The sequence below is a fragment of the Gallus gallus genome, chromosome 2 (assembly GCF_016699485.2).
Source record: "Gallus gallus isolate bGalGal1 chromosome 2, bGalGal1.mat.broiler.GRCg7b, whole genome shotgun sequence".
NCBI classification, from domain to species: domain Eukaryota; kingdom Metazoa; phylum Chordata; class Aves; order Galliformes; family Phasianidae; genus Gallus; species Gallus gallus.
In genome coordinates this window covers 65,849,422-65,869,575 of record NC_052533.1, presented here as the reverse complement: position 1 = coordinate 65,869,575, position 20,154 = coordinate 65,849,422, and the positions used below count along the sequence as shown (strand labels likewise).

The 20,154-nt window shown below is 43.5% G+C and overlaps 1 long non-coding RNA gene across 1 annotated transcript in view; it reads right to left on the bottom strand.

Moving 5' to 3' along the window:
* Positions 1-20,154, bottom strand: part of LOC124417769 — a 49,527-nt gene that overhangs the window by 10,904 nt on the left and 18,469 nt on the right. Inside the window, exon 3 of the long non-coding RNA XR_006938630.1 lies at positions 114-19,804. This is a non-coding gene — a long non-coding RNA (uncharacterized LOC124417769). The remainder of the gene's footprint in view (positions 1-113; positions 19,805-20,154) is intronic.

Genomic DNA, 20,154 nt, shown 5'->3' with positions numbered 1-20,154 from the left:
GAGAGGAGGTAGAGTTGAGAAGAATGGTCTGGCTAGTCCCAGTAGTCACTGACAGTTTGAAGGAGAGGAGAGGAGAGGAGAGGAGAGGAGGCAAACAGGCAAACTCCCAATACCTGCTCTGTTTGGAGAATATTTTGAAAGCCAGTGGAGAAGACTGCAGCAATAACAAAGGGCTTTGTGGAGCAGCACATACGTAGCATACAACTCTGGATAGCCCTGGTGCAGAAAGAGCAGCGTATCTCCAGCTCTGTGGCTTGACACCAGGAAATGCAAGCCTTGATAACAGTGCACGATGAAGATATCATAACCTAGCTGGAAACATTCCCTCAACTCCCTGCCAAGGAAAATGGTCGAGCCCAAGCTATTAAGCTGCAATAGCTACCTACCCTCTTTATTAGTGTGCACTGAATTTGTTTTGTTTAAATGACTCCTAGGGGAACAAAGAGCGGAAACAGGCATTGCACTTGTTGCATATTTACCACTGAACTCATTCAGCTCCACTACAAGCAGGCGAAGATTTCAAAGCCTTTGCTCACGGGTTGGAAAGTTTACTAAGACCTTATTCATAGATCAAACCTAGCATTAGGTCAGCATTTCCTAACTTTTTTTTTCTCTTTTCATTTTTGAAATGGAAAAACTATTTAAGCTTTTGGAAAAAAAAAACAAAAACCTCACCAAAACGTTACAGTAAGATCCCATACCTTTCATTAACATCCATATAAAACTTACATTAATCTTAATGCTCATTTATTGCTTCTCCCTTACCCCCGTACTTCTCCAACTAGATTTGCTGGCTCTGATTTTCTTTCCCCTTCACTCGCACATCCAAGCTCTAAGGTTTCACAGGCCACAAGTGGAGAAACACTGCACCATGAGCCACTCTCCTGACACCCACACATGCACTGTTCCACAGAATAAAGTTAAACCTAGGAGATGCAGTGTTCAGTGGTCAGTATCCCACACAGTATCAGTGAATTGTTAAAACTGGAGCATTTAGGAGCTCTACGCATTCATTTATTTTATTTTTTTTTACCGTTAAGGCCTTAACACTACTGAAAAACCCCGGAGCTGATAACCTGCTTAGCACATCTCTGGGCCTCCAAGATGCCCAGGCTCATCCAGTCTGCAACAAGGCTTCGGCTTGGAGCCACCAGACATGATGAAGCAATGCTTCCAAAACCTTGTAACATGAGGGGGTTCAGAGTCATTTTGCCAGGAAATTAATAGCCAAGCTTCCGCAACATCAACCTCGACTCAGGATGTGCTCAGAACAACTGCATCCGGAAGACAGACAGTCAAAAAGCTCTATTTTAAAGGCAGCCTAATCCTCTTAGCACCTTCCCCTTGGATCCAGCACTCAGGTTACAGGGTCAACCCTTGGCTCAGGCCCTCAGGGCCTCTCATGGCCCAAGCCTGGTTCACGGTACAAGATGTGTAGCTTGGGTAAACAAGGACATGAAACATACACGCTTCTATGAGGACAACAAGCCACGTGGAAAATAAACAGATGATTTCAATGAGAACAACTGTAAGCTCCCATGCTTTTTTCAAGCCCTGAGCCTGTTTGAGATATCACCCTCATGCAAATAGTCAGACCTGCTAAAAAGTGGCCCTACGCTTTTAAAGAGTAGAAGTGAGTGCATATGTAGGGGCAAGGGAGTGGAAAATAAGATATTTTTGAAATTGAGTTCTATCTTGCATTGATCTTTTCACTTTAACATTAAGTGATATTAAATAGAGGAGTCCACCCTAATTTTTGTGTCACTGATAAAGCCAAAACCAGGAATAATAATCATAAAAAAAAAAAAACAAGTACAAATGTTTAAGGCATGCATTCGTGCTTCCAGATTTACCGACACTGGACTTTCCCCTTTCATACCAAGAGTAAACAGAGCCTCTAGAACACCATGACCACATGGGCTGACTAACCGTGATTGTGTGAGCCTCCTTGGGACAGCCCCAGCTTCTTCCAGAAAGTGAAGGAAGAGCTTGACAGCCATCTGCCAAACCGACCCCACCTTTCCCTCAACATTTTCAGGCTGGGGGGTTGAAAACTTTTAAATTGTATTTACAGCTTTGGAAAAGTCTCATTGTTTATCGACAGGGCAGAGGTATTTTAGAAAAGACATCACAGTTTCTCCCGTGACTTCAGAAATAGCATTTCCAGTGCTCTTTGTTTTCATCGTTCACAGGCAAAGAGTAATGGTCCTCTGCAGCATGGCACGAGCAGTGATGATGCAGCCTTTCGTGCCTTTTATCACCACCCAGATGGGCAGCTGCCTGCAGCTGGCCTCATCGCTCCGCTCTGAGCAGCTTGGAGAGGGGCTGATAAGGCATTTTGCTCCTCTAGCAATGACTGTCAGCATACTGAAGGCAAAAGAACTGCCGTAGGTATCCAGAAACCTGTTCCAGAAACAGAGTTAGAGGGGTCGGTTTGTCCTCTCTCCTCTCACTTCCAAGCAGGATAAAAAAGCACCTGACCAGATGGAACAGATCCAGCTTTTCTCGTCAGATCACTTTTTATTAGTGAACAATGACTGCGTATGCCAAAGATAAAAAAACAAATGCTGCAGAGGAGCAGACAAGGTTAGGGAGAAAAAGCTAGGGCGGGCCTGGAAGGAGTCCACAGAGGAAAGTCCCCACTAAATGCCTCATTACAAGCCTGCAGCTGGGCATTGGAAACAACCTCTTGCTGTATGTGTGGCGTGGTGCCTACCGGGAAGATCAAGTAGTTGAGGACAAAGGAAAAGCACAAGCATAAACAGAAACACACACAAAAAAGTACAAAAATATAAACTCAAAAATATATTTAAATATAAATAAAAGTAGCTTTACACTCAGAAATGGGATTCCCCAGTCCCTGTTAAAAGCCATTGTTTTCAGTAACTGAGAAACCCAGATTGAAGAAGCAAAAACTGAAGGGATCAAACAAGCCAAAGTGCTCTTCCTTGTCTTTGGGTCAAGGCAGGTGAAGACTGCACCGTGTCAAAGGCATCCTAGCATGTGTCATACAAATTTCCATTGTAAATTAAAGGCAAGCACAGCTATTTTAAAGGTGGAAGGAAGCTGCACAGGGTGGGATACAGCTGAAAAATGCATTGACTGAAAGCAAAGAGTTTGTGCAAGGGGAGTGACACACTTATACCCCCAAACCCCACCCTCACCTCACAAAGGACCAGGTATTACTGAAACTTCATAGGAGACTTCCTTGTTCTTAATGGTAGCTCTACATATTTGCTAAATATTTGCTTAAAGGTATTTGCTGGAATTCCTATCAGAGGGAACTTGAGTGCTGGTAACCTCCTGGCCCAGGGCTGCTGTTTGTGGAAGGATGGGCAGTACCTGGAGGCATAGAGGGTGATGTGTAAATAGCATAGGAGAGAGCGACCAGAGGGCAGGCTTTATTCCCTGCACCTTTTAATTAGTTTTGTCTTGTATACAAGATACTGAAAATTCAAAAGTCTGCTGTGTCAGAGAACAGGCAGAAAAAGTATGTATTTGCAGCCCAAAGGAGAGCCTCTGAGAGGCCTGAGGAAGCTGATCTTTCAAGTTTAATCACCAGGCCAAACATCATTTGCCTATGCCTTTGTGCAATCCCTTCTGCAGACAGGGAAGCCCCTTGGCTCATGCAGGCTCTCTGCCATCCCTGCCCAATTCCCTCTCTGAGCCATTGCCGCTGCGTCAGGAAGGTGCCACCAAGGGTCTGCAGGGGACAGATACCTTCCCTAGTCCCTTGGTGTCAGCCTTCATGCTTCATTCTACACAAAGGCTTTCCAAAATCCCACGCTGTTGGGCCACCTCAACCCATGCCATCCCTCAGCTGTTTTTAAGCAAAGCAGAGCTGCATCCCAGCCCAGGAGCAGGGGGGCACAGTCCTCCCAGAGCCAAGTAACCCCTGTATCTGCTCACTAGTCCCCAGAAGAGGAACAAAGTGTTAATTCTCTCCCCCACAGCTCCCTGGCTGCTTTCCCTACTGTAATATCTGTACAAAGCTGCACAGAGGAAAAAGCCGTCTGTTCATAGCCGTTTGGGAGTGAAAGATAAAAAAAGAAAAAAGAAAACAATGACACTGTTACACACACTCAAAGATGCCTTTGTATGCAAAAGCGAGGGAGCCAGCAGAGATATCTCCAGCAGCTCACAGCAGTAGAGCAAACTGGGATGGAATTAGCAACAAACTCATTGGGATGCAATCTAATCACGCTGCCCAAAGGCACACTTGCTGCATAACCTTGCTGGCATGCTTTCAAACACCCACCATCCTCAAATATTAGCAGATTCCTTCAGTTGAGGCAAGGTAGCTGTTCCTCTGCTACTACTATACTAAAATTAGTAGGATATCCCCAGTGGTGGTGGATTAGTGCTGCTGGAAAGGAGCTCGTAAACAGCAAACGTTGCTGGCTTGTACCCCAGGAGTTCCACCATGCTCTGGTTTCTCTGCTTCCTCTTCAGCCTTTCCTGTGCCATACAGGCATTGAGCCACGGTGTTACAGGGTAGGAATAAAGAGCGATCACCTCTCGGAGCAGAGCAGCAAAACACAGGCTTATGAGCCAGCCAGCACCCTCCCACAGCTATCAGAGAGGTGAAGATAGCGAGGTTCTACTGAGGTCAAACCCTGCCCAGATAAAAGGAAGCGGAACGAGTCCCTAACCATAACTGTGGGATCAAGTGGTCAGGTGTTTTTAACCAGGCTACTGTAGCTCAACCAACTCCTTCCCCTCCTACAAATGAGGTTATAAATACCTATTTCATCAGCTGTGCTGTAGGAGGAAGTTCCTCACTTAGTGGAGATAATAATTAATCGCTTTGTGAACAAGTCACTGAACTGTAATCAGACCTTTGCTATTAGCTGACTTTAATAGACAGATGATTAGCAAGGAAGAGCTCAGCATCCTCCAGAGCATATAACAAAATGTGCTGCCCAAGCTGAGCCTGCCTGGCCCCATTTTGCTGCAAAACCAGCAGGATTAGTGTTTCAGATGTACAGGCAGGTAACCTGCACCAGACGTCAATGCTTACTTTTTATAGACACCCACTGCAATGGATCCCAGAGGCCAAATACAGGAAGGTTTCCTACAGCTAGATCTATGCCTGTCTTAGGTATTTATTATGCTAATGACTCTGTTCTCATATTTGTCACTGTAATCTTTGAACCATCAAAAATAAAGCCTCCAAGCATCCTGGAAACCAAGATCTATGATTAAGGCACGATAAGGGCAGAAGCTTTTCAGTGACCTACTCCCACCATTGTGTTCAGAGAATAGTCAGTCTACCAGGTTATTACCCAAATTTCATACATTTTGCTTTCTTTTCTAGTGAAGCGTATTCCTGGAGGTGTTCAAGAAATGCATAGATGTGGCACTGAGGGACATGGTTAGTGCACATAGTGGGGGTGGGTTGGTGGTGGACTAGGTGATCTTAGAGGTCTTTTCCAACTCAATGATAAAAGCCCTTAATGATAAAAGCCCAGGATGCAGTTCTGGAAGTGCTGCAAAAGGTAGCAAAAAGATGGGAGTGCTGTTCCCCTAGGCCAGCGCTAGTCAGGCTCTTCATTAGACATGGGAGCAACCAGCTAGAAAATGAAACAGACTGTGAGGTAAGATGTCAGGATGTATTCTGCAGAAAAACATTCTTCACTGAGGCACCTCAGGACTGCTGGAAGTTTCTGGCTATTGCCAGGCAAAGCATTTGAGCAAACAGCTCAGCTACAGGAGCAGCAAGCCCCCTCAGCACCCCTCTGCACTGTCGAGCTTGCCACCAGCAGAACTGCAGTGTTTCATCCATTATTGAGTAGCTCCTGCCAGCTCTTGTTCACATAGATCACCTGGCATAAATAAGTAAATGCCATACATACAAGCCTATGACGGGGGAAAGTGATAAAAGCTAACAAGCAAGCAGGCTTATTGCATTCTCTTGTCAGACGCCAATAATTTCACTAGCACCCATTATGCTGAGATTCGGGATGATTTTTACTCAGTTAAACACCAGAGAAGTATATTCATGCTCTTTCTCAGCAAAAGTTTACCTAGGCAAATGCCCCTCCCCACAACTTGTTCCATTAATCGATTTCATAATACTTTAAAAGGCCAACAATAATTTCCAGAAAAAAAAGTGTCCATAGAGAGTACAGCGTATTCCAACCCCCATAACTGCCTGCAAGAATCCCTATAAACCATGTGTAGCATGACTTCTTGTCTTGGGACCAACCCAGCAAACAAGGAGCAAAGCTTATCACAACGTTGCTGCACATCCAGCAACTTGTAGGCTTTCTTTGCAGCCTTGACTTCAAGCTAGGCTGAGTCCAAAAGTAGCAGATCCTGCACAAGAGGCTTCCTTGATAACCAAGGCAGTAATGACACCTAGGCTTTGTAATCCTCATTCCTGACCTGCTTCCAGCATCTCAGCATTGTGCTCCAGGGGAAGACTATGCACAATGCTAACCCACGCAGTTTGGTGCATCACAAAGCTCTTGCTTTCTCCCTTTCTTTGAACCAGTAGCTTTCATGATCGTTCTACAAGCCATAGCCATACCCATTTGCAATGGACATAGTTCTTTCTTAATTGAAAAAATCCAAAACTTCATAAACAAACCCAACACAAGCAGCCAATCTCTCAAAAAGACGTGCACATCTTAACCTTAATTAATCTTAAGAGAAAAAAAAAGGATGCTTTTATTTTGACCAGGAGACAAAATTGTCACCCAATCACTATAATTATTGTCACTACAGTAAAGAAAGGAATAAAGGAAGAAATGGTCGGGAGTACCAGCTGGGATTCATCAGTACATTGTAGAAGCAAATTGCGAAGTAGTTGATGTACCAAAAGCTCTGGAAAAGAATTCTAGAGCACAGAGTAAGTGATAAATGCTATTGATTGGTTTTTGGACATCGCAACACCTTATTATCTAATTTGATTTATTTATGCAGAAGGTAGCATAGTTAAGGTTTGTATAATTTCATTTCTCACAGGACCTAATAGAGCAGCAAATATTCAACCACTCCTAGAATGCTGGTGACACACTTAATCATACACACATCTTTACAGTCCAAATTGCCCGTATCTCTTTAAGGCGCTCCAGGAAATTAAAGCATCTGAGTTCCACATCAGAGCAAGGTGCTTCTAACGCAGCAAAATAAAACCAAGCTATTTCAGAAGTTATTAGTACAGCAAAATTGATCCAGGTACTTAAGAGTTCATTAGAGCATAGGGAAGTCAGGAGCTTTTTTGTGAGCTACACAAGTTGTTCCAGAAGTAATACCTCCTGCTTATTTCCGTGGAAACTACAACAAAGAGTACAACTACACTACTTGATTGATAGAGAAAATTTTCTGCTACAAAACATTATTTCTCAACATAGTCACTACCATTAGCTCTGCGTTTTTGTCAGTGAAGAGCCTGCATGCAGCGCCTGTAAAAATCTGCACCAGCAGAAATTACCCATTGCTTCACAGCTGCTATGATGGCATCCTTGCCAGGAAAATGTTGCCCACACAGCCTAAGCAGATGGAAGTCAGAAAGCACCAAATCCAAACTGTAAGTGGGTGTGGTAGGACAGTCTGGCCAACGTTGGCGATGTGCTCCGCAGTCTTCACGCTGCAATGGGGCCTGGCGTTATTGTGTTGCAAGAGAAAGGCTATCTTCTCCTCTGGCCTGACTCTGGAAGTTGGAGCCTACAGCTTAGTTAGTGTCACAATGCATCAGTCACAGTTGATGGTTTGTCTAGGTTCCAGAAGGATCACTATTTTCCTATCCCAAAAGACGATGTGTATCACACTTTACCTGCTGAGAGCTGTTTCTTCAGCTTTGTTTTCGATGAGGAATCCACATGTAACCACTCCGTAGACTGCCGTTTTGCCTCTGGTTCATAGCAGGGATACCACATCTCATCTCCAGTAATTGTGTGATCCAAGAAACTGTCACCTTCAGCCTCATACTGGCTTGATAGGTCGTGACAGACTTGCATATGGTGTTCTTCCTGTTCCCGTGCGTGCATCTGTGGGACTCACAGAAAACTTTGTGATGTTCCAAAATTGCTACTATCATTTCCAATGCACTGAAGCTGCTTTCCAACTGCATACACAGTTCCCTTATCATAAATTACATAAATCACTGATTCACATGGATGAGCTGATCAAGACACTCTTCACTGCATGGTGTAACAGCCATGCATGGCCATTTGGAACATAGATTGTCTTTAATATCACTCTTGCGAGTGCTGAAAGCACCACCCACCACCTTGCTGTGCACACATCCACTGTTTGGTCTCCAGAAATGTTCAGCAAGTGTCCATGAATGTCAGTGGATGCAATTTTTTCCACATGGAGGAATTCAGCGACACACCTCTGTTTCATTTACACTTCCACATCAGACACCGGTTTGTCAGACAGCCCCTCTGCTTCCATTTGTCACACAGCAACAACATGTAAGGGAATATTGGTAGGAAGGCTCAACTTCTATTGCCATACCACCAACATCTGCCTCTGACGTCATGAGCCACCATAATAAAATAGGAGGCACTACTTTTGGCAGAGCCCTCATATAAAGCCAGGCTCGCTTATCTAATTTTCAGCTTCCCATAAAGCAACGGAAAATTTAAAGCAGCAGCTTATAGCTAGGCTATACACAAACCTATTTGCATTCAAAAAAAAAAAAAAAAGCAATTTCTAATGCGATAGAGCGTACACACATCTGAGGACCATTACTTCCCTATAATGCTATCAGGATAATATAGTCTTCAAGATTCAGCAGTAGACTTAAATGTTTCTTTCAGAAGCGGGGCATGCTTCCGGATGTTCCCCTCGGCTGATTTCCATTAGCATTTTTCCCCTAAACCAAAAGATTACTTTCAAATTATTTGACTGCGGATGCATTTTCTATCAAACCTTCAAAATAGCACCTGCATTAAAGTCAGCCAAATTTTACAGAGGATGAGATTATCTCTAAGAGTTCTACTTATCTGTGAGCGTTTGGAGCAGTGGATTTAGTGGAGGGCTTTGCACCCAGACATACGCTGCTCATCACATAAGGAAGGGGGACCTTTTAAATCTAAGACAAGGTAACCTGGAGGTCAGCAGAGCCCTGGAGAGGACCCAGCTGATATCTGTTCAGTGCCTACCTCAGCTTCTCTCCATCCATCAGGGTCTAGCACAGCAGAAAGTTCAGCCCACGGGCCAAGTCGAAGCACCTACCAAACACAAAGCCTAAAGCAAGGAGCACCGCAAATACTGGCTGCGCTATGTAGGCTGACTTCTAGAATGCATCTATCTCCAAGCACTTTAGAAGACCGGTAGTATTACAGGTAGAGACCAGTATTTGCCAAACCCTGCTCTCCTTTGTGTGTCTGTCAGGGTCAACACAATTTCTGATCCTGTCCTGAGCAGAGGAACGGATGATCTTTGCTGCTGAACCTCAAACTGCCCCAGAACTTGCTCAGGTTTTGCACCAGATTGGACAAGAGGCTTCCTGACACAATGGCACAAATCTCACCAGGGTAGATCTCTTTCCAATCCATAACTTTCACCAGGTTTGTGAAACAATTCCACTGCTGAAAATAGAAAAAAAAAACTATGAGCAGTCAGAAATTTTGCCGTGATGGAGCAGCTCCAGTAAAGCCAGTAGGACAGCACCGGAACGAAATCATTGCACAGTTCAACTCACTGACATTTCCATGCATCTTTCTGGTTACCATAACCAAATTCTTGGTCTGGTGTTTCTAAAGACAGAGGTCATGGCTTAGACTTCACAAAAACATTTGTTTTAAAACCCCGACCGCAACTTCTGCTGTGGAAATCCTTTATACTAAGTTGAAGTGGTTCTATCTTTTTTTTTCCCCCTTCTGTTAAATAAAAAGGGAAACAACTTATAATTACAGTGATATGTACTCCCCAGATGCTTTAGAGTTCCCAGAATTAATTCTGGGTTTGAGATAATGTTAAATACTCAAAGGCTTCCCAAGAAAAAGCATTTTAAAGAAGGAAGAGAAAGAAGTCACAAAAAGCCAAGCTGATTTAATGTTCTGATTCCAGATTTGCTTGTTTGCTTTCGTGGAAATGAACGCTTCAAGCTAAAATTAGATTTTGGTAGCATCTCTCCATGCCCACAGTTCCTCACCCTCTTAGAGATCTTTGCAGCTTCCCTCCTCTTCCATCCCTGTCTGACCTTGAGCTTGGGTCCTCCATACCAATGTTGCCAGGTAGAAGGACAAGGTATAGCAGGGTAAGCAGGGACATATCAGCTGACAAAGACCAGTGCCTCAGAAATGCCTTTTCACCAGTGAGCTGAGTCAGTACACAGGCAGATACATGTCAAGATTTTCAGAGATAAGAAAAACAAGATGAAAATTAGTTCACTTGTGTATACGCTGCAAATCTAGCATTCATCTTGGTGGAAATGCTGTAGGGTATGTTTCTCATTCCAAAGGAATTCCCAATCTGACCCTCTCATAAGTTAGTTTGCTCTGCCAGGACACAGCCTGGGAGGAAAGGGATCTGTTCTACCTGCTCAAACTTCTCTGAAGCAGTTGCTCTCCAGCTTGGCAGGCACATGGCCCAGGAACACACACTGGGGTATCCGCTTACCCTGTCACAGGGCCAGGAAAACAGCAGTATGAAGTGCCAGAGCTTGTCAGGGCTCGTCAGCTGGGGAAAGGTTTCACTGTTTCTCTTGGGCATCAGCACTCTGCATCTTGCAGAGGCTGATTTTAATGGCGCAAGCTTCAGTAGGGAGATAGGGAGGCTAGGTATTGCTGTTAACGCCCCAAGAAAATTCAGGTTTCTTACCTTGACAGAAGTCAAATTGGAAAGTATTTTTAAGAGGAAACCCACACAGAAAGATTAGGAGAGATATGCATGTCTGGTTAAGGACACAATCTTGCAAGCACCATTTTTGCAGGAGTCAATTGGCTCAGCTAAGTGATCATTATCTTCTGATGGCAATTTAATCTCCATTTGGTTCACCCCAGACAAGTTTCCCTAACATCAAAGGGCAGCTGCACTAATTGGCACCTCAGTCAGTCAGGGCAGAGCACTGAATAGGGATGTGAGGAGGCAGTGCAGCCTCCAGCTGGGAAGAAGCCAGTCTTGCTTTATCCCAGTCAAGGAACCACTGGATTCAATTCGACTCTACATTTTAGACAATAGTTGATAAAAAAAATGCAGGCTTATTTCTAGTACTACCTGTGCTGTCACGGTGTTCACGCTGAACTTCTAAAAGACCACAGGGGAACACCACTGATTTACCCACCACAGATAATTTCTCTTTCTGAAGTGTATGAAAGGCAGATAATTAGAAATCCAAGAAATTATTGTTTCTACTATGCAAATACTATTTATTTTATTTAATATTACCAAAATAATGGGAAGCTACATATCTAAGGAATTACATCTGACTTGAATATAGCCTTCAGTGTTATATTTCCAAGTCATTAATATCATACAAAGGCCAAAAAGAGGTTTGAAAATAAGAATTTAAAAGGAGATCGTGATCTTTCTAATACGGCCAGCCAAGAGAAGGTATAGATACAAGAGCCAAAGGCAGAAAATGAGAAGGGAGCATGTATCCTTTAGACATAAATTAGTCCAGTGTTCAGGAAAGCAAAATAGAAGCTGGGTCTCCACCAAACACTGCTCTCTGTGTCTTGTCAGTAAGTTCTCTTTCCCAGCTCTCAGACTACATCCTGTATCACTTATTGCTTAAGGAATCCCTGAGGGGTTTAGATATTTAATACTGCAACACAAGATGATATCTTAGAAGAAAGAAATTAAAGCAATGGCACCTAGGCTTCAACTGAAGAATTAATCACAGTGGGCCAGATTCCCTGGAAGCAGAGCTCTGCTCGATGCAAGAGCAAAGAGACAGCACCTCCAGATCCACAAGAAAGCTTGGTCCAATCTGGCAAAAGTGTCAGCAGTCCAGGTAGTACTCTGTTTAATGCCACTGGCCCAAATTCCTGCAGTGCCACCTTGGGCAGAGGATCAGTCATGCCCACACTGTTTCCTGACTCATGGCAACAAAGCAGCAACAGAATGGTTCTGCTGGTAGGCCTTATCTCTGATCTGCTAGTGAAATGAGCCAAACTGACAGAAAGAGAACTTCCCAGAGGCTCTGGCCAATATTAAAAAAACCAATAAAGTTGTCTCTACATGCTGTTGTCATCATGGCAGCATCTCTACATGATCACGGAACAGCTCTAAATAGTGCAAGTGGGCGAGAGCTCAGTGGGCAACACAAGTTTGACCCTGTGAAGGGAGGCACTGTGCTGCCTTAGTAACACCAGAACCTTCATGAGCTCTGTTTGGACTCCTCAAGTGGGGCTTGAGAACATGCAAAGATGTTGTGATGGTTGTTTTGTTGTGAGGCTGAGCTCCACCTGCCTGGGGTAGCACTGATACTGCAAACAATAGCTCCTGTGTTCAAGGCAGCCATGGGTTTTGCATTCATAGATATGGGTTCACATCAAGATATAAACGACATAATTACCTACCTTTCTTGCCTCCCAAGCTACACATTTAAGTAGTATTAGGATGAGGGCCTATCATACATAGTTTGTTTGAAATTGTCATCTCTAAACCACATCACAATTTAGTAGCACTTCACTGTCAGCAGCACAGGGGCACTATTTAAGAAGGTTAACAAAGAACAGAAGAGAAAATTGATCTGGGAGGGAATAGAGAAAGCACTGTAATAGCATACAAAGCTTTGTGAGTGGAAAGTTTACCTTGCACTCCATTCCCACAGGACAAAGTAGAACAGTTTACACATAAGGGGTGCATCACAGCTATTAGCTGGAAATCCTGGACTCTACGAGGTGTGCCGGGCCATCTTAGACTACAGTCACTGATAATTATAGAAGACATGCAGGCACTGCCTGCTGCTCTGACACCCCAGGATGGGCTGGATCTCAGATCAGTCTCCATCCATCAAACCAACATCAGATGATATCCCAGATTTACACCATCCGTAACAGAGATCCCATTCTGACTTGCCAGCTCTAAAAGGCTAACAACAAACTCTATAAAGATTGGAGGATTTTTTTAATGGGATCACACAAGAGAAGGAAGAAATCAAATCTCAGAGCATTCAGCAGAGCAGAGATTTCACTCTTGCTTGTGGATGCTAACAAATAGTGCCCACATTTCAGTTAATAACTACTAGCTACCCTACACCACCGGATCACACCGCAGGAGAAAGAGCCACAGGGCATCTCCACAGTGTCAGGCAGCTGCTCCATCTACTGGATTAAACCTACAGCTCAAGCAGCTTGGCTGTCCCCATGCACCACAAGCATCGGCCTTGGTGACAGCCAATGAATCACAATTATGAATAATGGTTAGAAAGCCCAGGGAGGTCATGAGCACTACAAATGTGGGTAAGCTTAGTCATTAGAATGGGGAATAAGGAAGAATAATGGTAAAGGCCATGGACAGGCTGGCTGCCCTCCAGTGACCCTGGGCTCAGTCAGGCACTTGAAAGTTAATTTGGGAAGCAACGTGACTAAAGTCAAACTGTAAACGAGTTCCTTAAAACAGATAAACAAATTAGCATTGATGCTGCTGTTTCTGTGTTTCCAGGGTTCGCAGAATGTCAAGTGACTGATGATGCATGCAGAAAGTCTTGCAACAAAGGAGACTGGTATTTGCTGAAACAGGGCAGCCACATCCTGGAGTTCCCCTTTTGATGGGACTCAGCACTGTCACATTCAGTCTTCCACACTCATAGATGCTGCCATCCAGAAGTGAAAAGGATTGCTTTTTCCTCCTGTATCTCTCTACCCCTTGTGCAGCCATTTTTACCAGGGCAAGCTAAGTGTTATTGGAGTGAGATATAAGTGTTTGTTTGTTCTTTTACACAGCTATAAATGGCTGCACAAAAGATGCAAAATAAAATGCTTTAGCCTTATTCTGTCCTTGAAATTACTAAAAAGTTCCAGGAGAAGATGGAGAGATTTCTTTCTTTACAATGACCATCATACTTAAGCACAGGGTGGGAAGTTCAAATGATATGCAGCAGGGGAGTTTAGATTTCCCTCGTTTCTTTTTCTTTCTAGGACAGACTACATTTCCTCCTATAAAAACCTCAAAAACTCAGTGTGATAGGAATGGAAGTTGGGAAAAGGCAGACTAATAATGAAAATGATATCAGTAAAAGGCATCCAAGCTATACATTTCATGAGTTGAGGCAAACTATCAATACTAGGCAGACCACACTAGAGTACAAGGATGTTAGTCAATATCACTACTATTAAAAGAATTCTTCTCCAAGAAAAGACTTGTTTTGGGAGCCAAAGAATACACAATTTATTCCTAGTTGTTCAAGGAATACATACTTCATTCCTAGCTGTGATGGAGAAGCTTTGTGTGGCACTGAGTTAACTGTTATTCCCCCATCAGTGTGATGGTTGTTATACTTTATTCACAACACCTGCACTATGGCACATTCACTGCATCCTGCAAGGAGAGGTTCTGTATGAAGTATCATTCTTAAATGATTTACAGCACCTGCCAAGAGAACTATCCTCTTTACCCAAGATACTTTGTTCCATGAAAGATGGCACTGGAAGAAATCCTCAAAACATGAAAGTGAGAACTCCCTGAAAAATCACTGTCATTTGAATTATCTTTTGGATCACCGATGTCAGTGCTGTTGTTTCTTCTCATTTGCTGCTTCCCTTACTTGGTGGAACTTGCTGAGGACACCCAGCTCCTATCCTCATTAAGGCTATTTGGATCAGAAGCTGGCATAAAGGACTAAGAACAGGGGTACATCTTTCCTCCCAGATGTATTTTCAGATCACCAAAGCAGACAAGTGCTTGCCAGCCCTGTGTTACACCCTCATTCCTAACCCCTGAGTCATCACAGGAGCAATAAGATTAGCCAAAAGGATCAAGGAGATCATTCATACAGCACATGTGACTGCAGGTGACCTGACAGCAGCCTTTCAGTATCTTAAGGAATGTTATAGGAAAGAAGGGGACAGACTCCTTAGCTGAGTCTGTGGTGATAGAACAAAGGGAAATGACTTCAAGCTCAAAGAGGGTATATTTAGGTTGGGTCTTCTGCAGTTGTTGAAAATATCCAAATAGTTTTGTCAGGACAGTATCTCTGGTAAAAGCAGATTGTATTCGCAATTGCAATGGCAAGCATCCTACAAGCAGGAGCGTGCCTATGGATGCAATAGTGCAGCTTTTCTACCTTGTCCTCTCCCATGCCTACCCCCTCCCATTTTCCCATTGGCTGGGTACTCCAGGCTCCTACCAAAGACTTACATTTGTTAATTACATTCTGACACTTGCTGATTCATGCACCATCTTGTGCCAGTCAGTCACCATCCTGCTGTTTCCAAGATGTCTCAGTGCTCTCCTTATCACATTGATCTGGTGATTCTCTCCAAGGCTTCTTCCATTCTGCCCAAAGGCTGCTTCCTTTGTTTAACAAAGAGCGCTAAGGGGGGAAGATGCCAGGTCTTCCTAATGCCTCTTCAAGCACTTCCTTGGGCATGTCATGACTTGTTCTCTGGTTTGATCAATCTCATGCAGGATATTCTTGCAATGTGTATGACTTCATTTAAATATTACATATATTCATGCTGACTGGACATAAGTTGTTGGTAGCTACACATGTATATTGCTATTTTTTAAACTTCTCCTCCTTAAATTCTCTATTACTCAGGTCTTGTCTGTCCAGTACCAAATATTAATAAGGCTCAGACATATTTCTAAAGGCTGGACAGACAGGAGCTGCAGTCTTTTTGCCTATAACCTATTCCATCTACCTAACCTCTGTGATTATAAATTACCTCACCTGTGTATTAAGTATGCATTGCTGGGGAAGGTTCATCTAGAGGATAAGTGATGAAAACTATCAGAGGCCCCCACAAAAGACTATGGCAGCAGAGACCATGGAATAAAAATCCCTATCTTGTTCTAATGCAGAAACAACCTATGATTCCCACACAGTGAGGCACTGGAACAGGCTGCCCAGTGATGCAGTTGATGCCCCATCCCTGGATCAGGCAACGGGCAACCTGAGCTAGCTATACATGTCCCTGTTCACTGCAGGGGAGCCAGACTAGATGGCCTTCAGAGGTCCCTTCCAACTTTAAGGATTCTATGATTCTACACCAGTGCACCTAATCTCCCTCCCCATTCTTACCCTTGTCCTTTTGCTTCAGTTCTCTCTCATCTGGGAAGGTTCTGGATGGATACAAGGAAAAAACCCTTCTCTGAAAGAAGGGTGAGACACTGACAAAGGCTGCGCAGGGAGGTGTTCAAGAAATGTGTAGATGTGGCACCAAAGGACATGGCTAGTGAGCACAGTGGGGATGGGTTATTGATTTGACTAGGTTATCTTAGTGGTCTATTCCAACCTTGATGACGATATGATGTTTAACATTTCCTTATTGCGTCTGGTCCAAGCAGACCGCAAATATCGACCCTCCTCCTACAGTTGTGGGCCATCCCACAACATGTGATTGATGACTAAGAACCTTGCAGTAGCAAAACATTTTCCCTGCAAGGAACAACTCTTCTAGATTAGAACAGCAAGTAGTTAGAAGCACTACACAGCCACACACATCCAAGTTAAGCCAGAATACTCATACTCAACACCGCATTTGGTGTCCTAGCAGATTTTACTCCTTTCTGCATCATTATAGTTTACAGAGATGCCTAGCAGAAGATATCTGATATCAAAACACACAGGTGACACATGCACAGAGCTTTTTTGAAATAAAAAGATGTCATTAGAGTTCTGTGTTCCACTCAATAGTAAACGTAACTTAAGGTTACACAGTTCGCAGTATCACCATTGGAATAGGGCACTTCCACTTAAAACACGAGGCACTACCAGTGGTCTACAGCCAGGGATTACTTTGTTTTTTCCAGATTTCATAATTCAAGGAAAAGATAAGAGGCTTCCAAACTCCAAATAAGCATTGTAGTGAGTTAGTGGAGTCTGCTGCCTTTTTCGAACAGTCTCTTTCTGTGCAATACATACACAGCACAGTGAATTGCCTGAGGGCAAACTGGGAGCACCTCATACCACTTCCCACTCTCTGTACCAACTCCTCTAACTGATGCCCACCTTCTAACCTGGTAATTTAGGAGGGAGGACCAGGCCAGCAGGCTGGAATTATGATAATGGTAGGGAAGTTTAATTGATCTGTGAACAATGTTTTTAAGAAGTAATACAAATAACCCACCAAACACAAGCAGTCAAAAAGCCCCCAAACTCTCACAGCACAGGATCAGGGCAGACCGCCCAGCTTCTCACTCCTTCCTTGACCCAGCAGAAATTAATCTTCATGCCTATCACTGAGCTCCTCGTTGAGAGGGCTGCCATAAGTGCCAGACAGTGCTTATCACTGTGCAATATAGATGCCTATAAGATCACTAGACATTTAATGATCATAGCATGTTTTTTTTACTAGCATCTTACAGCACCATCTCCTCAGCAAGTCTGAGGTACAGTAGCCCAGTGAGACACATTTACTGTGCCACCAGAGTACTGAGTTTGGGCAGATAGCATCTGGGTCCCGAACAACATCCAGGCTCCCAAACTTAAATCAGTGGGCAGACTGGTTGTTCCATGCAGATGACTTTATGCCCATTAAACAGCACACTACTTCCAGTTGCACAACTTAGCAAATAGCTGTTGCTTTTTCCATCAGTATTCAAGATGCCACTGCGAATGCAATGCTCTCAGGTACCTAAGGGGACATTATCTGAGCTATTGCCTCCAAAGATATTACAAATTTTGCAACCTGTGCTCTCATTATCACCTTCTTAAGACATTTGCTCATGTTTTCCTCTCTTATCACAGAGAGAAAGCTTTATTTGAAATGCAGTTATCTCTCAGAGAAAACAACACCATTATGTGTGGCACAACCTACGTGACCTCAGCAGAGGACTGAGCAGAATAACACACCCAGGCTGCTATTTCTTAGGCTGGGATTAAAAAAAACATTAATAGTGAACCTGTGTCCAGTGCAAGGCTGATCCAGCTTAAACATATGCACACAAACACGTCAGAAGGACTTAGTGCAGTCTGAAATTTGTATGCTATATAGGATAGCTAGATCCAGAAGCTCCAGTCCAGGTGCAACAGATGAACAATAATTGATCCACAGCACACTGAAAAACAGGTGATACACTGACACGTTTTCAGGAAATTGGAACTGACAGAAAGTAATTACACTGTCCTGGCAGTTTGTCTCTTGTGGTTGTAGCATTTTTGATCTGGTTTAAGGAAGATTTTTTTTTATCTCCCCAGTGACAGCAGAGGAATTGATGGCTGCTGATGCACAGACAGCTCTCCTTGCCAAGGAGATCCAGGTAGAAGCACCAGAAACTGAGGTTCCTCCCCAGGACCTGGCTGGCAGTCCTTCCTCTGATTCACCACAAAACCTCCCAGCCCCAAGGACTGGTTCACACTAAATAGTTCCCAGTTTAACAACAATCTGTTATTAAACTGATTCAGTTAATCCTTCAGAAACTCCTTGAGGGAGATAGTGAAATTCATTTATAGCAGTTATGGCTTACAGCAATTTATCTTTCAGCTGGAAAGTTAATTGTGAAATCAATTTAAGACTCAGTATTGGGTTAATAAACTACCAAGGTAAGACATCAGCTACTGTCTCCAGTTGTGTTTTCAGGTGATATTTTCAGCAACTGGTTACTGATTAGTCAAACTATTTGTGCAGGCCAGCCACAAATACCCTGCCCCAATTACATGTTCTTTGCTTCCAAACACTGAGCAACACACAAGTGAATGACTTGTCTGTCCTCTAGAAAACAAATGGGTAGCATAAGCATTGCTCAACCTATTTTTAAACAAGGTCAACATGCAGAAAAATGAAGCTGCAGCAATGAAGAATTTGACCTACAGGTTCTCCTTTCATCCCATAGCTCCTCAAAGAACCCCAGCATTAGGCAGCGTATTAGCAAACAGTGGGTTTCACATGCATGCTTTCCATGCTCATCCCAGCCCCTAATTAAGGCCTTACAAGTTTTGTGCAGCTATCCCCTATGACAAAACCATTAGCTGCTCTCACAATACACAAGTGAACAGACCTCTGTTTCCAGAAGATAGGAAAAGGCAGTACCAAAAATTTATTGAAACGAAGAGTTTCAGCTAAAAGCAGGAACTCCTGTTACAGTAGCTTTCCCAAGTGGGCTTTCCTCCTAACCAGCACCTTCAGATTAATTAGCTACAGAAACAAATAAATACATGGGATTAAGTTAATAAAATTAAATAAAATTAATGATTTTTTTTTAAAATGACAGAGAAACAGCAGAGAGGACAGTCTTTGGGGTGACAGCATAAAACATGAGGCACCAAACTCTCCTTACTTAGCTGCTTTCATCAATCAGAGACAGTGACATGCTACAGCCATTTTGGGGAGCAGTGTCCTCAGGACAACACTTGTGTTTAAGCTTGGTGGTCAGCCCTGGGCATTTGCCCAGTTCCATCATCAATGGACAGATCCTTCATATTTCATCAATGCATGCTTTTAAAGTCCCGTGCTATGCTGGGAGGGCGCTAGGTGTCATAGCTGTGCACTGAACTGCCTTGAAGCTTTTATTTTTGCTTTCTTCTCGGAGTTAATATTAACTTCTGTTTTCCTTGCTTTGACATTTTCCAGGGTTCTCTTCGGATTGTCTATGCCATCTGGGCAGAGCACATTAGCTTCATTGATGACTTTTACCTCCCAGTGTATAAATACTGCTCAGCATGGCAGTAGCAAGAAACTGATGTGATGCTATTACCTCTTTTAAGCTTCCAGTATGCTGCTCAGTGGCAGGTGATCTATGAAGTATAAAACGATTCTTATCACCATCCAGTATTCCCAGTCTCCTTCACTCTAGTGAAGAAGTCACATGCCCATCCAATGCCTTTTAAAGTAAAGTGAGACAAACAAGGGAAGACATCCATCTTCACACTCATCTAGCAACTCTTCATCAGGATCACCTGAGATGTTTCAAGGCTGAGGCTGGTCTCATTTTCAAGCTTTGCAAGTACTTCTTTCATTCACGGCTCTTTAAAGAGCTCATTCATACTCAGATCCCCTCAAAGAAGCTTCCACACACTCATCCTCTAATTACATCCACAGTGTTCCCTTTCACATCCAAACCCTCCCACATCTTTCAGCAGAGACA